General features: G+C 42.2%; 1 long non-coding RNA gene across 1 annotated transcript in view; it reads left to right on the top strand.

Moving 5' to 3' along the window:
* The window catches only part of LOC143025262 (uncharacterized), a 6617-nt gene extending 2473 nt beyond the window's left edge, over positions 1–4144 (top strand). The window contains exon 4 of the long non-coding RNA XR_012966378.1: positions 3106–4144. This is a non-coding gene — a long non-coding RNA (uncharacterized LOC143025262). The remainder of the gene's footprint in view (positions 1–3105) is intronic.
* The last annotated feature ends 3356 nt before the right edge of the window (positions 4145–7500 follow it).

Here is a 7500-nt window from a genome sequence, read left to right as displayed (position 1 = left end):
ACCAGACATATCCCCTTTTTCCACTAACAACTCTTCGGATAATTCACTTACCACACAGAATACCATGACAACTCAGAATCTCATCACAGTAGACAAAGATGAAACGATATTACCTAAGTTCAACGGAAAGAACATTCCTGTACACAATTTTCTCTCCGAGGTTGAATTGGAAATAACACATAGAAACATCACCGACGACGGAGGTAAAATACCCATCCTCAAATCCAAAATAGACCTAAATGAAACATTAGCTGATGATCTAATTCAATTAGATCTTTATAAGGAAACAAATTTTTACCTAGATTTCATAGAGCACTTTAAGAAGTAATTTGTATCATTTGTCCAACTTGGATCACTTTCTCCCCTATACTCATTAGCTAGGACATACAATTATGGACCACATCACAAAAAAGAAAAGGCTTTTAAGATTGCTTCAACATTTAAAAGAGAATTAAGATAGCCTAAAAAATTCTAACTGGGTCACAGACGACAAAATTTCATTGGAACACGTAGTATCACTCATGGCATACTTTCGACTACTATCACAATTACACCAAGACACTCCAGAAGGCGGGTACTATCCCATTCACATCAGGTATCACACTAGGCGAATTCTCAAGGAAACTCTCTGATACAGAAAAAACAGTCAACCAGATCCAGATCCAGTTAGTAACCATCACACCCACCCACACAATAGTTCAAGTCACATGGTCCATATCACATAACACTAGGTCAAGACATACATCTCGCACTCGATATCGCTTACGCCAACGCTCTCTACCAAGAACACGACTAGTTTGTGCATACTGTCATAATCCAGGGCACCTTTCGAGCAAATGTTACCACAGACAACCTTCACAACTAAACCGCCACTGCGATTACCACGGAGCATGTTACAACACCAGTTGTCGTTGTCATGTGCTGTTATCACAAAGGCAACAGATCCAAAACTCCCCAAATCACTCTCCCTCAAGAAACTCACATAGCATATTTCCATTATGACTCCCGGCTACTAAGACTCAGCGCAACTCAACTCAACTCACTCCATACCCAGAAGTTCCCTCATCAACCCTACCTGTAGATAACTTGGATACCCCAGACATGTCCCCCACTTCCTTGATATTCAATGTAACTTTTAGTAACATCAAAGTGACCATATTTCTCGACACTTGATCTTCTGTTAACATAATGTCCACCTATAGCTTCAATAAATCCTGCATGGAACACAAGAGCGTCACCATCCTAGAACCTCTAGATATTACTCTTTCTAATGAAGATGGTGTACAATTCCCGATCGTTGGTAAATTTTCCCTAGATATAAGCTTCAAAGATCAGCCCCCCCCCCCAATTCCAGTTACCACTCACGTAGCTGATGTTCACTTTCCTTCTGATGTTCTCATGAGCTTAAAACTAATGAAGCAACATAACAGTCATTTATCTTCCTCAACGTGGTATCATTTATGCAAACCATTTCCTTCCTGCATTGCCATCAGCAACTCCTTATACCGTAAATAAGTTTCACGAGACCGAGCAGGCACAAGCAGACCACGACTCCTCGTTAATCACTTGTACTCCCTTCAGTTTCATTCCACTTCATCACACGAAGATGCAAGATACACCAGCCACTAGTACTGATTGTTCCACAACCTCCACACAATAGTTTCCAGTGCTCCACCACTCCAAATCTTCCCCCATTCTGTGTTTATGTACCACGGTGTTGTGATGATCGCTTCGAAATTTGTTAGTGAACAATTACACACTCTTAATACTGTCTTCTTACGACTAGCAAAAGCAGTCCTCAAATTGAAGCTTAAGGATTGCTCCTTCCTTCAGAAAGAAATACGCTTCTTAGGGCATGTCCTTAACTCACAAGGAATTTTAACCTCTCAGGACATGGTCAAGTCAGCCATTGATTTTCCTCGCCCTACCTCTGTTGACCAGATACATTCATTCCTGGGTCATTCAGGGTTTTACAGGCGATACATTCGAGGTTATGCTGGTATAACAGCACCATTAATTTTACTACTTAAGAAAGGCACTCCCTTCAATTGGCCACCCAAGAGGAAGCATTTAATGACTTAAAGCGAGCCTTAACCACGTCAATTATCCTTGCTTTTCCAAACCACAAGCTTCCTTTCATAATATACACAGATGCGTCCTACACCGGACTCGGCGCTGTCCTCATGCAACAACACGACACAAAACTTATCCCAATTGCCTATGCTAGCCTCACACTCAACAAACACGAACAAAATTACTCAGTCACAGACATAGAAGCATTAGCTCTTGTATACGCACTCAAAAACTTCAAAGAGATCATCCTTGGTTACGACATACACATCTACATGGACCATCAACCAATCTTACACCTCTTTAAAAGAAATAATCTATCATGAAAACTTACTCGTTGGTTCCTCATAATGCAGAAGTTTATGCCCACCTTTCATTTTGTTCGGGTAAAGCGAACTTAGTACCAGACACTCTCAGTCGCTATGCCGCGACCATAAATCAAAATCCCATTTCAGTCACTCTTACTTAAGCGCGCATAGCTGCAGTGCAAAGATCAGACTATATGGAAACGTGCTATATACTTCCTCAAATCTGCATACACAACTGATACGGATAACTTCCCTAAGAATCTCAACACTTCCACGTTAGTTGATGACATACTCCATCTCAAAGCAACTCTAACGAACAAACATGAACCCAACCGGTCAATGTTTCAGCTTGTAGTCTCTACGGACCTCATTCCTGAAGTTCTGATACTCCTAAACGACTCCCCCATTGCCGCACATTCTGAGAAGGAGAAATGCATTACACAAGCCAGATTGCAATATTTCTGGTTAACCATGAAGAACCAAATATATGCTTGTCACGCTTGTGCATTACACAAAAGTCATGTCAGCGGTCATGTTTTCATTCTAACTTATTCTACCCTTTCCAAATCATTCGATACAGTAGCTATTGACCTCCTTAAGGTACCACTTACCTCCAGCGGGAACCAATACCTCTTTGTCTGTGTTGACCATTTCTCCCAGTTATGTATTCTTTCTCCCTGTTATATTCAACGTATGCAACACTTTGACGACTTGCGCATTTTCGTAGATGATCATCTTCGTAGCTGCGTTTCCCCCTCGATGACTGGCGTGCACACACACGCACACATATGCTACGCCCCTTTGACAACAAATGATTCTCGGCGCTCAGGTCAAGAGCCTCTACTTGAAGAATAGCCGCAGCTGCGCCTGGGGTCAACACCTGCACGACCGGCCGGCGCCTCAACCGAGGCAATCCAACTTCTAAATATTCCTCATATGGCAACCCTTGTAAATATTATGTACAATATGTTTCTGGCAATATCCGAGTTTTCCTGAGGACTTGCCGTGTATGTAGTAGTTAGAACAGAACAAAACAGATGTTGTCTTGGAGAATTAAAGCCAAGAACTCTGTCTGAGTTCCCTTTATCACCAATTCCAATGTAGAGTAACAGAACCTACAATTTCTACCAGACAAGACAGCACAACACGTGGGGGTAGACCACGAAACAATGCAGCACGGTACTCAGTAGTCGGACTTTGTATTGACCAGGCCGGCAGTTTTGGAGTGGACCAGGGTTGAACGTCATATTGTGACTGGCTGATACTTGTGATAGAAGAGGATGCGATAGGCAAGCGGTGACGGCGGCGGAGAGGTGCCAGGCAGGCAGGCAGGCTGGCAGGCAGTTGAGCTGATGTTAGTTGGGCGGCTAGCTATTGGCAGAGCTGAAATTGGGGCCCAAACGTGGGCAGCCAGATGTCGGGAACGTAAGGGACTTGGGCCTGGTTGAAGGCAAGCTCTGGAAAGTTTCGTTTGTTCAAGTTTATTCAACTGAGGCAATAATTCGGGTACGAGTGGATTTTATGGGACCCCAGAAATATAAGTTGTTTAGTATTTCGTCTGCAATAACTAGCGCTTTTATCTTTGGAGGTGGGAAAGGAGGGTAAGTCGAAGTTAAAAGAGATCAGCACTCTTCATTGAGTGAAGCTCATAAGAGGATAATGTGTGATTCTGATCCGTAGTGGTATCATTGAAAAAACTAAAATACTGATTTTATAAAACATGCAGTCAGTACCCTTAATATGTATAAAATCGTTTGGTAACAGCCACAAGGAAAAAATTAATAATTGGTTATGTTTTATATAGGGATAAGACACAACAGAGAAACTTTCCTTTCTCTAAGACACGTGCCAAAGACTCTCTGCTATTATAAAACATGTTCAAAAACTTCGTCTTTTATATATACAAAAAAAAAAAAAAAATCAAAAGATGTTCTCCTTTATGGAAAACATTGAAGATTCTCTTTTGTCGAAAAGATATCGTAAAACTTGCTATTTTGTCAAATTGCATTGAGGAACTTTTTTTTTTCTATCAAAAGTTTAATGAAGCATTGCCATCTATCAAAATACGTCGAAAAGAATTCATCACTTTCCTGTGGACTGGCTAATTAAAATCGCCAGGCTGAGGCTGAAACGAACCGCTTAAGTTGAAGAATGCAACGAAAGGGTTAGGATATATGTAAGGATCTCCCTTGGTATCAAAAGGCATAAGGAAAGAAACCTTATTTATTGAAGTGCATCTGCAGGAAATAACCAATAAATATCAACGGGTGCATAAGATAAACAGAGGGAAGGAGGAGGAGAAGGATCTTGTCGTTTACTTGGACGGCGCCAGGTATCCGCGCTGAGGAGTGCTGGGGGGCTCATAGGGCTCGACCTCGGGGAAGTGAGCCTCGCCCTCGTATGTGACCTCGGCGGTGTAGCCGTTGACGGGGTCGGCCCTGTAAGTGACGATCTGGGTGCGGCCGTCCGGGAGAGCGACCCGGTACTCGCCCTCGACCACCTCGCCGTCAGACTTGACGCCGTGGCCGAAGTCATTGCCTTCGTCGTCGTTCACTTGAAAGGCGAAGTCGAAGGGCATTCCAGGCTCCTGAGATATAACAGGTTCATCAGACAGCGCAACCAGGCAAAATACACAGGCCACACGCAGACCAATTAAAAACAACACTCACCCCCACCCGTTATCCAGGGAGCAAAATATGAGAGAGTTTAGTATACTCAATAATAGCACCAGCCAACAAGAAACAGATGACACCTGATAGAGGTGGATGAAGATAGGGGACTAACCTCGCTTTCGTCTGAATCGGGAGGGCTGTATTGGTAGCCGCGGGGCTCCACTTCGTCGGAGTCGTCAGGGCGAGCGCTGGCGAGGACCACCACGAGGGCGAGGAGGAGGACCTGAGATCGAGAGACCTGATTATGCCGAGCCAGTGCAATGGCACGAGTATCACCTCTGGGCGTCAATATACTGACGCTTTCACCATGGCATCAGTAAGTGCGAACTGTTGGGTCACACGAACAACCGGCCCGAAGGCAGGCTGGCAAAAATCACATCAGAGTCAAGTAAAATTGTTATTGAGGAAGAGTTGTATGCATGTACTCGTATGTATGTATGTATGCATGTATGTATGTATGTATGTATGTATGTATGTATGTATGTATGTATGTATGTATGTATGTTTATATTTATGTATGTATGTCCGTACGTACGTACGTATAAAATGTATGTATGTATGTATGTATGTCCGTACGTACGTGCGTACGTACGTATGAATGTATGTATGTATGTATGTATGTATGTATGTATGTATGTACGTAAGCATACATATATGTATGTATGCATGAATGTAAATATGAAAACGTAATGCACGAAAGATTTTATCCTCTCCGCTTTGCCTTTCGCGTGTGATCTTCACACATATGTAATTTACTTTCTTGATATTTTTCCCGTACGGTGTATCGACTGCACAAATATTATAAACCAACATTTTAAGGACAAGAGTCATTCTTTTGTGAAGGAAAATATAATTCCACTAAAATATGAATGTTGATCCCTCTTCTCATCTTGTACCGTCGCTTCTTTCTTACTACTCTCCTTAAATATTTTCGGGGCCATATCATCCCAAGGAATTCAATGCTCTTGGAAACTGAAGAAATATTTGATACTGGTACCTTTTTGAGAGACATTGTTGGTCTGGTGTGTTCGCACTGAAGAACGACAGGGGAGTACAATCAAGGCATGAGGTCCTTGTAGCTTTTATATGCCCCGCATGAGGGCCTAGCAAAGGTCAAAGAAGCGTTTTTGGACAGGCTGACCCAGGTCGGAGTGTCGTCATAAGTAATGCCAAATGCTCTCACCCACACTTCTCTTTTCTCCGTGCGTTGCTCTCTCTCTCTCTCTCTATCTATCTATCTATCTCATTTTCGTGGTGCACTTTGTTTTGGCAATCGCCAAGCAGTTTCTTTCGGGTGTTGGGGCTTCCACGGTCAGAGGAGACTAGAAAAAGTTCCAAGTTCATCATGAATGACATATTTTCTTTTGGTTAACATCTTATGCTTTCTTTCAGTTGCTGAGATCATCTTTCTTGTAAAGAAGGTGGAGTACTTCTATTGGTTCATTGATATCCTTGCACAGTAGTCGCCATTTCGCTTCCCACTACGTCGATTTCAGTTCTGTTCCAACGGTTAGGGGTGACTGCCATTCGTGCTGGCAGTCTGTACACATAGGGCAAAGGTGACGGCTTCTGCCGCAGCCAAGCCCCTCGTGACGGATCCTCCTAATCGCGACCGAAGGCTGACTCGCGAAATGGAATGGGATCTTTCCGCGTCGTCGCTGCAGTGACGTCCTCTACTCGTTGGTCGTTACAAAAAATATGTATATATATGCATATATATACATATATACATATATGTATATATATGTACATATATATATATATATATATATATGTATATATATATATATATATATACTTATATATAAATAAATATATATACATATATATGTATATATATATATATATATGTATTTATATATATATACATATATATATATAACCACTGAAGGTATTTAGCCTAGAGCGTTCCCAAGAAAAAGATGGGACCGGATTGATATGAGGAAGGCATCTCAGGATTCTCCATTTTTTATTTTATTCCAATTAATCACTCGTGGCCACATTATGTTAATCAGTTGAGGGTTATTAGCAAAGACCTCTCACTCGAGGTCACGGCCATCAAAGTTGCTTAGGTCGCCAAGGACGACATCTCTTTGACCTTTGGGCTTTAGAGGCGTGGCGCTCAGTTGACTGAAAGCTTAGTGACGCGCAGTCCTCAAAACGATCAGGTCCAGTAAATTGTTTTGACACCATTCACGGGTATTTTTACGATTAGGTTAATGAGAATAATCTTCTACATGAGCTGGAAACATTTGTCTTGAGGCGAGTCTGTTGAAACTACAATATCTTATTGATTAAAGCTGGAGGAAGTGCAGGAACTAGAATTCGCACGCCATATTTCCCGCCAATAGGACTAGTTGATGACGTTTTATATACTGGTGCAGACAAGTTTCTCTCGTTGTCCTTACGGGGCTTACGTTGTTGTGATTTTGCAACTTGTCCCGAATGAA

This window comes from Oratosquilla oratoria, chromosome 5 (assembly GCF_046742065.1).
Source record: "Oratosquilla oratoria isolate Oo_2021 chromosome 5, ASM4674206v1, whole genome shotgun sequence".
Taxonomy (NCBI): Eukaryota; Metazoa; Arthropoda; class Malacostraca; order Stomatopoda; family Squillidae; genus Oratosquilla; species Oratosquilla oratoria.
The sequence above is the reverse complement of the archived record's forward strand: the minus strand, read 5'-3'. Positions and strand labels throughout refer to the sequence as shown.